This window comes from Eublepharis macularius, chromosome 14 (genome assembly GCF_028583425.1).
Source record: "Eublepharis macularius isolate TG4126 chromosome 14, MPM_Emac_v1.0, whole genome shotgun sequence".
Lineage (NCBI taxonomy): Eukaryota > Metazoa > Chordata > Lepidosauria > Squamata > Eublepharidae > Eublepharis > Eublepharis macularius.
Window position 1 is genome coordinate 62,948,578 of NC_072803.1, and position 15,755 is coordinate 62,964,332.

Genomic DNA, 15,755 nt, shown 5'->3' on the forward strand with positions numbered 1-15,755 from the left:
CTGCTTTGTACCTGGCTAGCTCTTAAGTCGTTTCTGCTCATTCTCACATAGACTTCATGGGATTGGGGGAATAATATATATTTTTTAATTTGCTGTTGGACCAACCTGTCCACAAAATATCTTTACAATAGTAACAAAAAAAGGTTAAACTAATAATATAAAAATAACACTGATCGATACTATCCCTATCAGCCCTAAAGCAAGTCTCAGGGAAGAAAAGCAAGACAAGCTCACGCTTAGGAGACCCAGACCTGAGCAGGCTGCTCTGCACTGGGAGTTCTGTGGCCTCCAGTTCTTGGCCTAATGAAATGTAACCCTTTAGTTGCAGGTACGTCAGAGATGCTGTGTTCATTTGACCACGAAAATGGAGGCAAAGGCGGATAAAATGGCCCAGGAATAAGCCAAGCTGAACTGCCCTGCAGTGCTGCCAGCCGGCACTTCAGGGGCTTACGAGCTCAGTCCCTGCCACCATAGCTGATGATGGCCCTCAGCTCACTGTCTCTGGCAGGGGTTTGTGGGAGACAGATACTGATCATTACTGAGCCGAGCCACTCTTGCTACACCAGTGGAGCTCTTGGGGCTTGGCTCAGCTTTTTTCTGGTCACCAGCATCCTTCCAGGGAGTTGGCCCCACAGGAATCTTCCCCATATATTAAACAGACAATCTGCCCCTGCACGAAGATAGCATTATGGTTACCACATCTGGCTTGGGGCATTCCTGGAGAATGGGGGACTGTGCTTGGGGTGGGCAGAGTTTGGGGAGGGGCGGGGCCACGGAAGCCATGTGATACCAAAGAGTCCACCCTCCAAAGCAGCTATATTCTCCAGGGGAACTGATCTTGCAGCCTGGAGATCAATTGCAATTCTAGGAGAACTGCAGTTCCCAACTGGAGGTAGTGTAGAAGGAAAACTTGCTTGGGCAAGGAGACAAAAGAGGAATGATTCTGCAGCTTGGAAAGAAAGTACAGGAGAAACTTTGGAAATCCTGTTATGAGGTAGGAGGAGGCTGAGCAGAAAGGAGGTAGATGAGAGAAGGAAGCAAAGGTGAGAAAGGTTAGACTGAGAGCCAAACTAGACGAGACACCTGACATGAAGAGGACACGTGTCATTTTCCTGCAAGTTTCCATGGGAAATGTAGTGAGAAAGAACCAGGGAGAAGAGGGAGAGAATCCCTCTTTTCCCTAGCAGAGGTTCTATCTCTAGGTGTCTTGTCTAGTCTAGTCCACTCAGCTCCCTTTCACTACCACTGGTGCGCTCATCTCCGTCTGGTTGTGGGAGCTGGTGGCAGCAAGACAGAACTGAGCACGCCAGCGGGCGAGAGGGAGCCGAGCGGACTAGACGAGACGTCTGGAGAAATAACCTCTGCCAGGGAGAAGAGGGATTCTCTCCCTCTTCTCCCTAGCAGAGGTTCTTTCTCACTACATGTCCCATGGAAACTTGCAGAAAACCGACACGTGTCCTCCTGATGTCAGAGATCTCGTCTAGTTTGGCTGTGAGAGAGAACAAATTACCAGAGTAAACCCAGAATGCAGGGATTAAAACCTGGCTCTCCTCAATCCTTTCCCCTGTGGTTGTCCCCTCTGCAACTGGTTTCAGGAGTACACTGCTTCTGAATGTGGAGGTGCCACAAACCCACGTCCAACTTAGGCTTAGGCTGACCTTCCCCTACCCTGAGGTAAAACTTCTCCTCTTTAAGCCTATGAAGCTGTATACTGGACTGGGAAGCCCCTGGTAGCATGGATGGTGTTAAGCTTCAACTTTCCTTCTTGTCCCACCCTTAAGAAATATTAAAAATGGTTACCCAGCCAAGTCTTAGTAGGGGACAGATCAGGGGTTTGCACTTCTCTTTAGCAGAAACTGGCACACAAGGCTTGGGGAGGTCCAAAAGGCAACTGAAGGTTTATTTTCAGATGGTTAAAATCAAAAGGCAGGTAGGCAGGTGTTTGAACTGAAGAAACAGAAAGGTTTTTGTACAGGAACTTCACTGGTGTGAGGCACAAAACACTTGGTTTAACACTAGGTTGCTGGCTTCGTTCAGAGATTGACACTGCTTCACAGATGTTACAGTTTATATACTCAAACACAAACACAGCACGACTTTCCCTCCTCTCCAGACCTTAGGGTGCTCCACTGAGACGAACCCTTCCTAGATACTGGGCAGGCGTTATAGTTATGAGCTATAACCCTGTTCCTGGCACTGAAGGGGAGACTCCTCTCTACCCACTTCCTTGGCCCTCTATAATTCCCAGTCTTAAGTAGGAGTTAGTGCTGGTTTTCCCCACTTCAGTCCTGGGACTAACAGTGTTTCACAAACATTATTTCCTCTCACAGAGGGTTCTCTGGCTGGCCCTCTCTGGTCTAAAGCCAGGCTCCAGCTCCCTTTCACTCTCCTGTTTTCTCTCCCACAACAACTGACAGCTTCCCCATCATTCCATCCCTAACTGCCATTTCAGGCTAGCCCCATGGTGGGGGTTGGGGTGGGGGAAGGAAACTTGTCAATCATAGCTCACCGACTGGAAATCTCAGCATCTGAAGCTGTCACAGGAGGTTCTTTTCATCATGGCTTCTAGCTGTTGACAGGATGTCTGCCTTGAATTTGTCCCATTCCCTTCTAAAGCTATGCATGCCCAACCATCAGAATAAGAAGTGTAGCATGTATGGTCCATTTGAATGTAGCCAAGGATCCCAGGGGGTTCTGTTCCAGGGTTGCTACTTGGTTTTTCTCAGTTCAACTGACTGTCCAAAACTTTTCTAAAAAATGGGTCACCATCTGGGTATGTGTCAATCTATTTGCATGACTGGTTTAAGACACCAAAAATATACTGGAAAATTCTTACTTTGCATTGATGGCACCACATAAAAAACAGTTGTATGAACTGGTGTCTTGGTAAACTGGGAGTGCCCCGTACAATCCAGAGATGCAGAGAACTTCAAAACAAACATGACCAGCTTTCAAAATGTACCATGATTTCACTGTTCACCTCCATGCAAGTCAAGCTTCTTGCTAGACTGGCCTTGATATTTTGTTTGAATGCCATGTGGAGCTGCCTTGCCCCAGTTCAGGTCCTTTGTGTGCTTATAGGACCATGGGTATGTGAAGGCAGCCAATCAGAGTAATGCTTCATCATGAAGCCGGATGGTTGCCTAGGGAGTAACAGCCCTCCCCCTAAAAAAATTACAACTTCTATGTGGCAATTTCAATGATTCCCTATCTGAACATTCTGTCTGCCTCTCTTGTTAACAAACCATGCTAGGGGGGCAAGATGAGCCAAGAATGCAGTGAAAAAACAAGTCACCTCTTTTGTTAGTCGACTGAGTTTTAACAGCAGGAGTCCACCTGCCTTTGCTATTATCAAGGGTCCCCAACGTTTTAAAGCCTGTGGGCTGCCCCAGGAGGCAGAGCCAGAGCCAACAAAATGGCTGCCCCAGGAGGCAGAGCCAGCCACAAAATGGCTGCTGCAGCTTACCTGCAGTCACACAATTAAGATCCCTGTGCTGCGGAAGCAGCTTCTGCCAAAGCAGTGTTTTTAAAAATCTGCACAGCCAATCAAATCTCTAGTGACCATACTTGGCAAAAGCCCTTCCTGGCCACACCCACTTTCTAAAAACACTCAGTGGTTACTAGGAATGGTATCAATGGATGCAATTGTGCCCACGAGTACCGTGTTGGGGACCCCTGCTATTAATAATCACTGAATCAGCATTAAGGAACTTGGGGAGACTTCCATATTGCTACTGTAAGCCACTAACCACAAAGTCTTTTGAGTTTTGTGCATGTAAAGAATGTAGCAAACAGCAGTGCAAGGGAGCCATGGGCGAGAATGAGAATGAGCACATGCAGTCTGCCTTTTTGCATGAGTAAACATATGTGAACTGTTCAAACAGAGCCGAACAGTTTTGATCAAATATACAACTGGTGGTTGATTGCAGTGTTTCCTAACCCATGGGTCCCGATCCGAAAGTGGGTTGTGAAGTCTATGAATGGGGGTTCCCAGCTTTTGCGGTGTTATTGATTTGTGCTTGCTTGTTTTTCTTTTAAGCAGGCCGTTATACAAAGTAAATTTGGACGTGTGGGTCATCATACCAAAAGGACTGGGAACTGCTGAATGAGCAACTCTGCTCACAAGTGGTCTGTAGGACAGATACAATTTTCTCCAGTGAGAATTTTATCTGTGCTTCTTCTGTGCTTTTATCTGTGATTCTTCTGACTGAAATTGGAATCCTGAACTGTTCTCAAACCCTTCTCAAACAGGCACTAGCCGTCTACTTGCTATGCCTAACAGAAGGGAATTGCTGCTAACTCTGGCCAGCCAGAAACTGCCTTTGGGGAACTGGAGAACAAAAATTGCTGAGTCAAAGTCAGGCAACTCGCAGTTTCCAGTTGCATGCTTTCAGCCTTTAAATAACTTATCTCATCTTTCCGGTCTGGGCAATGTATTGCAAGGACAACCTGGGTTCACCTAGCTGTGTCTCTCAATAGGCAAATGCACAGGCAGGCACAGCCAATTTCCATGCACTTACAAACCAATCTGGCTTCTCTAGCCCCATGTTTTGTTTTATGCAGTCTTATTTGAGGGCACTCCGGCAATATAGCCCCTCACCATCAAGCCTTTGTCCAGGGCTAGTAACTGGAGTAGCAGACCACCATGCATCTTTCGCGAGTCTGGACTGACATGCCTTTGTGAGTTTTTCCTCCTGGACATCATCTTTGCCACCCTTTTCAGGAACTCTTCATCCACTCTTGTATTTTCCCCCAGCCGCCCCCCTCGTCTTACCCCCCCAGCTCAAATTATCTTGGCCCTTTTTTACATAATAAAATATTGATGTCAGCATCATGAGTCCTTTCTGCAAGGCCTACAACTATTGAGCTTGCGAAGCGCACAAGCTTTTAAAGAGCAGGACACTTTTCCAACATCCTAAGCGTTTTCGTATTTCGGAATCAATAATGCACTTTACTCTGTACAGCAGAAGGCTCGACCGCTGTTGTGTTCCCTTCTAGTACAATCTGCCTGCTTATGTGTAAGTATGCACGGGAATGTGAGTTATTCCTTTCTGAGGCAAGAACCAGGTCCCCAAAGGCCAGCAAAGAGAGACTGAGTCAAGAAACTTAACTCTTGGATCCCCTCACATCTGTGAAGCAGCAGGAAGAATTCCTGGAGAGAGAAACGTTTGCAAAAAGGGAGCTGAGGAAATGCAAGCAGCAGACAGGAGCAAAGAGGCATTTGCTCAATGTTGGAATGGATGGTGTGATGGTGAGGAGGATGACAATTTAGGGTTGCTGGTTCCAGGTTGAGGGCCGTACTCTACGGTGGGGGGGCAGGGGGACACTGGAGCGGCTGCTGGACGAGAGCGTGTGCTCCCAGCCCTCTGGTGGTAGCATGGGTGGCTGAGCGGCAGGGCTGGGAGAGCCGTGGCAGCCGGAATGGTGGGCACACTCCCGGGGGGGCACCCTGTGTGATGATGTCATAGAAGTGACATCATCACACTTCTGGGAGCATGCGTGTGTGCGGGGACACAGGTGCTGCCAGACTTGGGTTGCCCCAGGTGCTGGCAACTCAAGATACGTGTCTGTCCAGGTTGGGAAATTCCTGGAGTTTTGGGGGGGCGGGGGGATGGATCATGGAGAGGGTAGGATTTGGCGAAGGGGGGACCTAAGCAGGGTATATAATGCCACAGAGTCCACCATCCACAGCAGCCATTTTCTCTGGGGGAACTGATCTCTGTGGCTGGGAGATCATTTGTAAATCCAGGAGATCTCCAGCTGACACTTAAGGTCGGCAACCCTCGGACAATGGGCTACACAGCCATATGGACATCCTTTCTAGTAACAATGGGGATGGTTGCAAGGAAGTGGAATGGGGCCACGTGCAATGAAGCAGCGACTTCTTCTTAGGGGTCTCCCTGGGCAGAAAATATTACTTTGTAACTGGAAAAGGAAAGAAAAAAATCGAATACTGATAGCCGTTGTACATCAGCTAAAGGTAAGGTTGCCAACCTCCCGGTGGGCCCTGGGACTGTCCTGGAATCACGCCTGTTTTCCAGAATATGCAGATCAATTATCTGGAGAAAATAGCTGCTTTGAGGGGCAGATGGTATAGCATCCTATTCCACTGAGGCCCCTCTCCCCCTCAAGCCACCCCCTCCCCAGGCTCCACCCCCAGATGAGCAATGTATTCCTCCAAAATTCAAAAACAGATTTCCAGCTATCAAAAAAATAAGCTTTTTAAATACAACCATGAGATCTGGTGGTGCACTGTAAATTCTTTTGAAAATAAAAATTATTCAAGGCGAAGAAGTAGCAGCATTTCAGGAGAGGGCTGGGCTAGAACTCCTGCCCGTGAGATTAGTTTTCTATCAGCAACTTTCTGTTTTTGTATGGAGGAATATTCAGCCATAGAATCACCCCCTGCAGTCTTTAGTGGGATGACCCAGGCACAGATTAATCCCCTCTGGAGAGGGGATTACAGCCTTATTCGCTATGCCATTTCAGCTCTTTCTCAGTTTGCCCAAATAGCTATGTTGTAAACATTTGGCACACAGAGAAGGAGCTTGGCACTACTTCACCATGCATGGCAGTTGAGCCCACTGTATGCCACCATGAAGCTCCTGAATCCTGCGGAGGAATTCTTATCCCGTGTTCTGAATATTCAAAGCTCCATTTTCTGCCCTGGCATTCAGCCCTATTTAGGTGGCCAGAAGGTTGGTAATTGTTTTCAGGCTGCCAGGCTCCTATGCCCATGAAGCACTTTTTAAATGGCTGGTATCTTTCCTGGGCTACCCACAGGGCTTTTTTTCTGGGGAAAGAGGTGGTGGAACTCAGTGGTGGAACTCAAGACTGCACAATGACTTCACTTTCGGTCAGCTGGAACAAGGGGGGAAGTTTTTTAAAGTTTAAATCACCTGCGGTGAAAATGGTCACATGGACGGTGGCCGTGCCCCCTGATCTCCAGACAGAGGGGAGTTTAGATGGCCCTCTGCACCGCTCGGCGGAGGGCAATCTAAACTCCCCTCTGTCTGGAGGTCAGGGGGTGGGGCCACCAGCCATGTGACCATTTTCAAGAGGTGCCGGAACTCCGTTCCACCGCGTTCCCACTGAAAAAAAGCCCTGGCTACCCAAGAGAACCACATTTGGCCAGCTTGACCTGGAACACATATTTCTAGTGTTGCTGTAGGAATTCATCAGCGAGCTGTTTGTTGTGCAGAACCTGCACGCTTTTAAGGAAACTACGCTCTCTTGAACTCAGTGGGACTGACTTCTACTTACGCACAGGCAAGATCAGGCTTTATAACACACTGTAAAAACTAACAGGTGGTTACTACAGTCCTTGCCCTGTATTTTCACACACATCTTAAGGGGCTCAAGAGTCTCTAAGGTAGGCAGCAAGGTGAAGTGAGGTTGCTAAAAGGGTGTATGTGCGTGCACCCAAATCGGATTACCAGTTGGGAATGAAGGAGAAGATCAAAAATTATTATATAGAATCTGGGGCCTGACCATGCCTGTACAAACCCAGTGCCAGGCAAAGGGGAGATAAGCTTCTTAGGAACACAATTTTAATCCCAGAACGCCATTAACTCCTACCTTTCCACTGAATAATTTTCATCTCTGCAGGGAGTTTGAATGCTGGGGAGAAATGCCAGTCTTGATACTTTTCGCCATTTTTTTTTCATCACGAAGATAAAATTTAAAATGTAAATTGCTCAGTAAGGTTGAGCATTTATCACAATGACATTTCCCCTCATGTAAATCACAGCTTCTTTATGTTCCAGCTACGGCAGGCACCATCTCTGGGTACTGGCGGCATTCGTTTCTTGGAGCACCTCTGCAGGAGAAAAGGGTACAGTTAAAAAGCCTAATAAGATACGTTGCAACATCTTTAGGTATTAAACCCTTTCATTTTAATAGGCTAAGCAGCGGTTCCAAAAGCTTTGTAGGGAGGGAAGATGGCATACTAATCTGACCTTAACCAAATGACTCTCTCTCTCTCTCTATATATATAGACACACACACACACACACACACACAAATAAAAGGGCATTTCTGAAAAGAATACACTTCTAACAAGAGGAAATACAAGATGAGGGCACACACCAGTATATTGTTAAGTACTTAAACTTGGTCAGCTATATGCTTTGTCAGAAGCGTGCGTATTGGGAGGGAGTTGCAGATCACAGACCCCTGCTTTCTGCAGCCTGATTTCCAAGTCCCACGTATACTTTTCCATCCAAATCTCTCACCCCAGGACTGGCAGATGGAATGGGGCAGATGGTTTCCGCAAAGGCCGCCAGCTGCTGACTCCTACATGAAGCCTTTGTGCTGCAGAGGAAGGACTCTCAATATATTTGGCCCTACTTTCTCTTTCCCATTTTTCATTCTTTCATAATAGAATATTCTTCTAATAAATGCATATTTAGAAGTAGATCAAAATGAGTAGCCATGTTAGTGTATCTGCAGAAATAGAAAAGGACAAGAGTCCAGTAGCACCTATAAGACTAACAAAAATTGCGGTAGGGTATGAGCTTCTGTGAGCCACAGCTCACTTCTTCAGATATCTGAAGATCAAGATGCGTAGCAGTGTTTGTCTGTAGCAGCAGAAAAGAGCAAGAGTCCAGCAGCACCTATAAGACTAACAAAAATTGTGGTAGGGGTCTGAGCTTTCATAAGCCACAGTGACAGTGTTTTCATTGTGAAAGTGTGCAATGTTGAGCATAATGTTTGTTAGCTGAAGAGTTTTTAGCCAAATGTTGCATTTGAGAAGCCCCTGAGTTTCTATTAAAGCGGTAGGAAACTGGGAAAAACATGACATCCGTCATCAGTTTTCCGCATTCTCTTTCCTTGCCACATGTCAGAACTTTCATTTTCACCTGTGTTTGGGCTGTTCTGCTGCAGGACCTTAGCAAGACCCTCCAGGGGAACGGGCCCCTCTAGTCTGGAGATGACTTGTCATTCTGGGAGAACCCCCAGTCCTTCCTGGATGTTGGCAACCTGAAGTTCTGCTAATCCTCCCCTCCCCCAGATTTTGGTTTCATTTTTGAATTGGAATGGATGCATTAGGAATTCTGCAGTATTCCCTTTTTTAAAAAAAAATTAATTTACTTTTTAATTAAGCTTTATAACATACAACAAATAGAAATCAACGATGAACATCAACTGTAACACAACAACTAATCAACAATAGTTTACAAGTTTTGAAGAATATGAACATTACAATAACTTTTAAACAAAGCATACATAATATTACCAAATATCAGAAAACTGAGTCAACGTCTGAGCAATTCTTATTTTGGGATGTAAATCATGCATGTCTATAAATTCAAGAAAAGGGAACCATTTCTCATAGAAATTGGAACTGGCGGGAAAGCGTTCAGCATTGAGGATATTGTCATCAATTTTATCCAGGATGAAATGGTCCCATATCTTAGAGAGCCACATCTCTTTAGTTGGCACTTTCTTCAGATTCCAGGCTGAAGCTATCGCTGATTTCGCTGCAACTAAAAATATTGCTATAAGATTCCTGATAGCTTTTGGGATCTGTGGAATATTCCATTGGTCTAGAAATATAATTGAAGGTGATAATGGAATATCGTAATTCGTTATCTGTTTTATTACTTCCAATATTTCTTTCCAAAATGTGGCTATCCGTGAACAACCCCACCAACAATGAGAGAAGGATCCTACCTCATTGCAACCCTTCCAACACAGGGGAGAGCAAGAGGATGACATTGTAGACAACCTTTTAGGCATCAAGTGCCACCTGTGAATAATGTTAAACGATTGGAGTCTTACAGAAATTACTTTTGATGTAAATATTGAAGATGACCAGATTTCCTCCCATTTTTCCTGTGTTTTTTCGATATTGCAATCCTGATGCCATTTGGATTGGCAAGGTAAATCAGTACTTTTTAAACAAGAGAGCAGAATAGCATATATTTTAGATACCATCCCCTTTTTCTCCCTCTGTGTATAGTTTAAAATTTGTTCAAAATCAGTCAAAGGGGTACTCATAATTTTTTTAAGATTTATACTCTCTGTCATGTTTTTAATCTGCATGTAAACATACCAATGAATTTTCTTTTGCGTTTTATTTTCCAGTTCTTGTTTTGACATAATATCTTTCCCAGAAGCTATGTCTATAAGCCTATTGAGTTGCATGTCTTTGAGGACCAAGTTATAATTACTGTTTTTTCCTGGTGGAAACCATGTTTGATTGTGAAAAGAGGAGAATCTTGAAATCTTAGGAACTATTTTATCTCTTATTAAATCCCATTCTGATAGTATTGCTGACAGAAATATGTTATTATGTAATGGAGGGCGATCCTTTCTTTGATTCCAAATCAAGTCACCAAGTGAGAATGATTTTGGGAGTGAACACAATGGTATATTCCAGCTAGAGAGTTCAGGCGCTGATAAGAGTCCCTTTTTCAAAACTTCCCAAATGGTGTACAGAGTGCAAAGCTTGTGAGGTTTAGCTCAGCTTTCACTTTCCACTTCACGGATATTTCCAGTTCATGGGTATTCCCATTCCTGAAACACTGCAGAATTGTGTTGATTTTAATGTGATTATATGCACAGTTATATCAAAATTAATTTTCTGTGGCAATTTTCATTCCATCAAGTCATTGTGGAAGGATGGAAAGGAGAGGAAGAAGTTTGGTGCAGTGCGTGCCTTAATAGCTCAAAACGAGGCCATCCAATTTCAGAGATGGTTTAAAAAAGATTATAGATTTTCCTCAGCAGCCTGGGAGATGGTTATCCCCACGACTGGCCCCGCTGCTGCGTTTGTCCAGTAATCTAGTGATGGGCTTCCTCTCATTAGGTTAAACTTTCTGGTGTCACTTGGTCTTATGGGAGCAATTTGATACTTGTCTGAAAGAGCTCTTATGGGCATCTCACGGTATTTTCATAGGCCTGAAGTGGCCTGGCATAGGGCACCCCTGAATGTTTTTTAACATATGAAGATTAAGTCAGCTGTGGGAAGACTCTGCATTGCTGTTTGGACTGACCTGCTAGCCCTGATCTCAAAAGAGAAGATTCTGCAAGGACTGGGGAGGGCGGGAGGACAACTGGAGGTGCAAAGGCCAAATAAAGTCTTCTGGAGGGTCTCTCTCTCTCTCTCTCTCTCTCTCTCTCTCTCTCTCTCTCTCTCTCTCTCTCTCTCTCTCACTCTCTCTCAATCCAAGAGAGTTAATAAACCAATCTAGAAGTGTGGTATGTCTCACAATGTGCTTTGAGGTGATCAGAAGGAAAATCGGGCTCATTCCAGCTCCCCGTTTTCTTCTCCACTTGACCTTCCGGTCATTGACTACACAGGGCCGGGATGAATGGCATTGACATTGTTGTCTTCTGTACAGTGCCTAGCACTCCACCGACGTGTACATCTTGAACAGTGCTAGTGGATGCTTTTATAAAATCCACAAAGAAAACTTATCAGGCTGCCTCTCCGATGTGCTGGGGCTAGGTTTGCCAAGCTCCGGGTGGGGGCTGAGTTACGATGATGTCAAACATCTGGATGATATGTAAAATTTTGGTTTAAATTTGGGATTCCCCAAACAATTTTCAGTCCATACTGCAGTGGGGGATTCCTATCATTAGCTGAAGGCGAGCTCCCATACAACACAGATGGACAGAGGGAAGTTTGGTGTGAGAGACAGTTTGGTGTAGTGGTTAAGAGCGGCAGGACTCTAATTTGGAGAGCCAGGTTTGATTCCCCACTCCTCTACTTGAAGCCAGCTGGGTGACCTTGGGTCAGTCACAGCTCTTCCAGAGCTCTCTCAGCCCCCCCACCTCACAGGGTGTTTCTTGTTGTGGGGATAATGATAACATACTTTGCAAACCGCTCTGAGTGAGTGTTAAGTTGTCCTGAAGGGCAACATATAAATCAAATGTTATTATTAAGTGTCCACCTCATGAGCTGTCAATGGTTGTGGCACGTTTACCTTTTTAAAACAAGAAAGAGATTCCCTCCTACTCAGGTGTAATTCATTAACAAGTTTGCAAAATGGATATGAATCCTGAAATCTCAGTAGAATTGCCCAGCAATAGCATTACTCATACTGCTAATACCAACAGCCTAGAATAAGTACTTTAAAAAATTCCTGGAATTAACAACAAGGGGAGAAAAAATGTTGGAGAGCTTAGGGGAGGGAATAAGCAACCCGGAAGCGTCAGCTGTGTCTCTATTTCTATCCTCACTAAGACAGGCCCAGGGGAGCCTGTGAGCCTCAGATCAACTGCCTGCTGTTCAGAGAAGAAAATCTGCTTGGAGCCAAAGGGGGGGGGCGTGGAGTGGGGGGGGGGGCGGTTAAAGAACAGACACCAAAGCAGGGGGAGAAAGCCTTACCAAACATGTCTGTATTTATTTGATGACTAAGGGCTATTCCATTCAGACAGCAGTGTCTCTCTTTGCTGACTCATGGCGCCTAGAAAGGAACATCCAGACAGAATTCTTCTCTGGTCACCACTTGGCTGGGAAGTGACCTTGGACTCATACAACCTTTTGGTGGGAGGGGGAAAAAGAGAAATCGATATGCCCACCTAAGCCACAGGATGAGGGTGAGCTGTAATGACAACCCTTGTGGTCTGAGAGAACCCCATTTCCATAGTATGCATTATTCAGCGCCAGCCTTACCCTCTATGCCAAGAAACAGGAAATGGTTTTTGTTTCCCCCTTCTTGGAGAAGGTGGGGGGGGGGGGAGAAGAAGATTTTTAAAAATGCAGAGAATGCAAATAAGGTCACAACTTTCCTCCTCTTGCCCCCCTCCCTTCTCCAACTAAATCCTGGTGCATTCCTTATCTCTTGCTGTTGGGGGATGCCTTTGCTAAAATGCAAAACATTGGATCTGCCATTTGAGACAGGAACACTAACCGGTTAATTCTGGTACCCTACATCCAGCAGAACATAAGCCAGTTGCTGATGCTGGGGCTGGGGGGTTGGTACAGAACCATCTATATTGCAAACTTACGCTACTAATGAATTTGGTACCTAATCCATACGATGGAACAGGAAGGAGGGATATGGAGTCCTTTGTTTTTCTTTTCAGCCTTTGCAAAGCTCATGTATATTTGCACAAGATTTTTTCCCCTGCTGCTTGATAGTCTCTGTGTGCATGTTTTAGCACTTACCAACTATTAGCAGTAATCACTCTAAATTAATTATGGCTGGTCCCTGTTCCTAAATCTGTGAATGGAGTGAAAATTAATTGTCGTGAATCTCTCCAGTTCAATGGGAATTCCACCCTGATCTCTGTCAGGTTATCACTTTGTGCCCTGGAGCAGGAAATTTAATTACCTGCAGATGGTTGTTTTTGGTTCCTGAAACTGTCCTGCCCTTTTCCAAACTCAACAGCATAATTTTTTACTTTGAAAGCAAAACACAGCATGTTTTTTTTTTAAATGACAGGGTCCTACTATTTTACAGTGGGATGAAAGTCTTTTGCAATTTTTAAAAATCCTCTGAATCTCTAAAGAAATCTCAATCTACTTTCTCTAGTCCTTCACCAAAATCAGATTAAAACAGTAGAAACATTTCTTGCTTATGGCTCCATCTTTTCCCACTACTAATCCTCATTTATCCAGCACTACATTTGTAAAATCCTAGATCAAATTTGCTCTCACAATACCCTTATGAGGTTGGCCACTTGAATATTATTTCCATTTTCAGACTGCGACAGTTTGTAATAAGAATGTATTGTTTGTTTCTAAACTGATATGCAACATTATTAGTCCAGTAGGCTTTTATGACCGTTTAAAGGGGGGTGTCATGCATGGACTAGAGGGCACATTTTTTATTACAAATGCCTGTCTGGCATCTCATAGTAATAAAAACCAGACATTAACAGAGAGAGACATCAAAGGCAAGTGAAGCCTCAAGTGAGCGTATCTAATAGGAATGTCCAAGATTCTGGGCCGTTTTCACACTGCTTACCGGCCACGGAACATCGCGCCGAGCTCCCGGAACGACAGCGTCTTCCTGGCACAATTTCGCACTGTGAAAATTTCGCACTGTGTGAAAACGGCCCTGGTCAAGTAGCACTTTAATGACCAACTAGATTTCCGAGGTATGAGCTTTTGAGAGTCAGAGCTCCGTTCGTCAGATATAAGTGTGTGTGTGTGTGTGTGTGTGAGAGAGAGAGAGAGAGAGAGAGAGAGAGAGAGAGAGAGAGAGGTGTTTCTGGACCATGTTGTCTAGACCATACGTAAAACCGTCATGGCTGGCCTGCCCGTTTGACTTTGGATCAGGCGTGCAAGTTTCCACAGGTCCAGTTTTGGTCCGCTCCCTGAGAAAAGAACGAACAGGCTTCTTAATTAGCTGCACCTGCAGCAAGCTTACCATGTTTCAACTTACAAATATGTTGAACTGTCAGTTCATGGTTAGGGAAAGGAAAGAATTAATATCCCAACTCGGTAAGATTAATAGTGAGTAAACCCTGTTGAAAGCTGTGAAATTAGTCACAGCTAACTCCAGTGAGATATGCAAGTCAGTCCTGGGTTCAGTGGGGCATATGAGATTATTGCTTGCTTAGTCATGAGTAACTTCAGTTAGTCTGGGCCATTTACCTGGAAGTAAGCCCGGATGACTTTGGTACAGTTAAAGTATGCTTAGGCTACATCCTTACAGTCTGACCCTGTGCGTATTTACTCAGAAATAAACCCCAGTGTGTTCAATGGGGTTTAACCAGGGCTGTTCAGAGTCATTCTTCACCCAGTTCAACCGGCTGCCTTCTCTGCCTTAAAAAGGGGTGGACAACTTCAAAATGGAAAAAGACTGTTATTCTTGCAACGTGATCTGCTCTTGAGGGGCACGCTTGGGCAGAGGGAGCACTTTACTGGAGTTAGGAGGACTTGCTCTAATTTTAGGATTGATCTGGAGAATTTAACTATGGCCGTTGCCACACGTCTTACCTGCCTGCAGAACATTGTGCAAAAGACCCGGAAGATACCGTCTTCTCACACGAAATTGCGCCAGGAAGACGCTGTTATCCGGGAAACACTGTTATCTGCTGTTATCGCGCAAAACTCCCAGATAACAGCGGCTTGCTGGCGAAATTTCATGCGAGAGGACGGTGTCTTCCGGGTCTTTCGCGCGATGTTCCGCAGGCAAGCAAGACGTGTGGCAACGCCCTATATGTTAGGGAGAAAAATAGGGGGGAAATTAAATGCCATGGTAGAATGAGAATTCTGGCTTCTAGTTTGTATGTGCTTTTTAAAAACACGGGAACAAAATAGAGGGGAAAAGTAACAACCTGAAAATATATTAGAAAATATTTATTATAAATGTGCACAAATATAGATTAAAAACAAGTTTAAAACATAAGGCCTGAATGGCAGGCTACATGTATATGCTAAAACTTGCTAAAACATCTCAAGGTACAGATGATGGTACAGTACAATGACCAGGGGTCATTTCGTAGAAAAAGAGCTGGAGGAACTCATTAGCATAACTCATTAGCATAACTCATTAGCATATGCCACACCTCTTGCCATCACCGGAAGTGTGTTATTAGTGTAACTGATTTGCGTATGCCACACCCCCTGACATCACCTATTCTGGCTGTTTTGAACCTAATCCTGGCCGTTCAGGGCCAAAATTGGGCCCAAAATGGCAAAAAGGGGCTGAAAATGGCTGAAAAGGGGCCCAAAATGGTCAGGATCGGGCAGCTGATGAGCAGGAGAGTGATTTACCACCCGTAAGAGGCCTGATCCAGGCCGTTTTGGCCCCAATCCAGGCCGAAATGGGCCCCAAATGGCTGAGTGTCAG

General features: G+C 45.0%; 1 protein-coding gene across 6 annotated transcripts in view; it reads left to right on the plus strand.

Moving 5' to 3' along the window:
• The window catches only part of NTNG2 (netrin G2), a 126,981-nt gene that overhangs the window by 18,671 nt on the left and 92,555 nt on the right, over positions 1 to 15,755 (plus strand). The gene's annotated exons all lie outside the window — the stretch shown is intronic.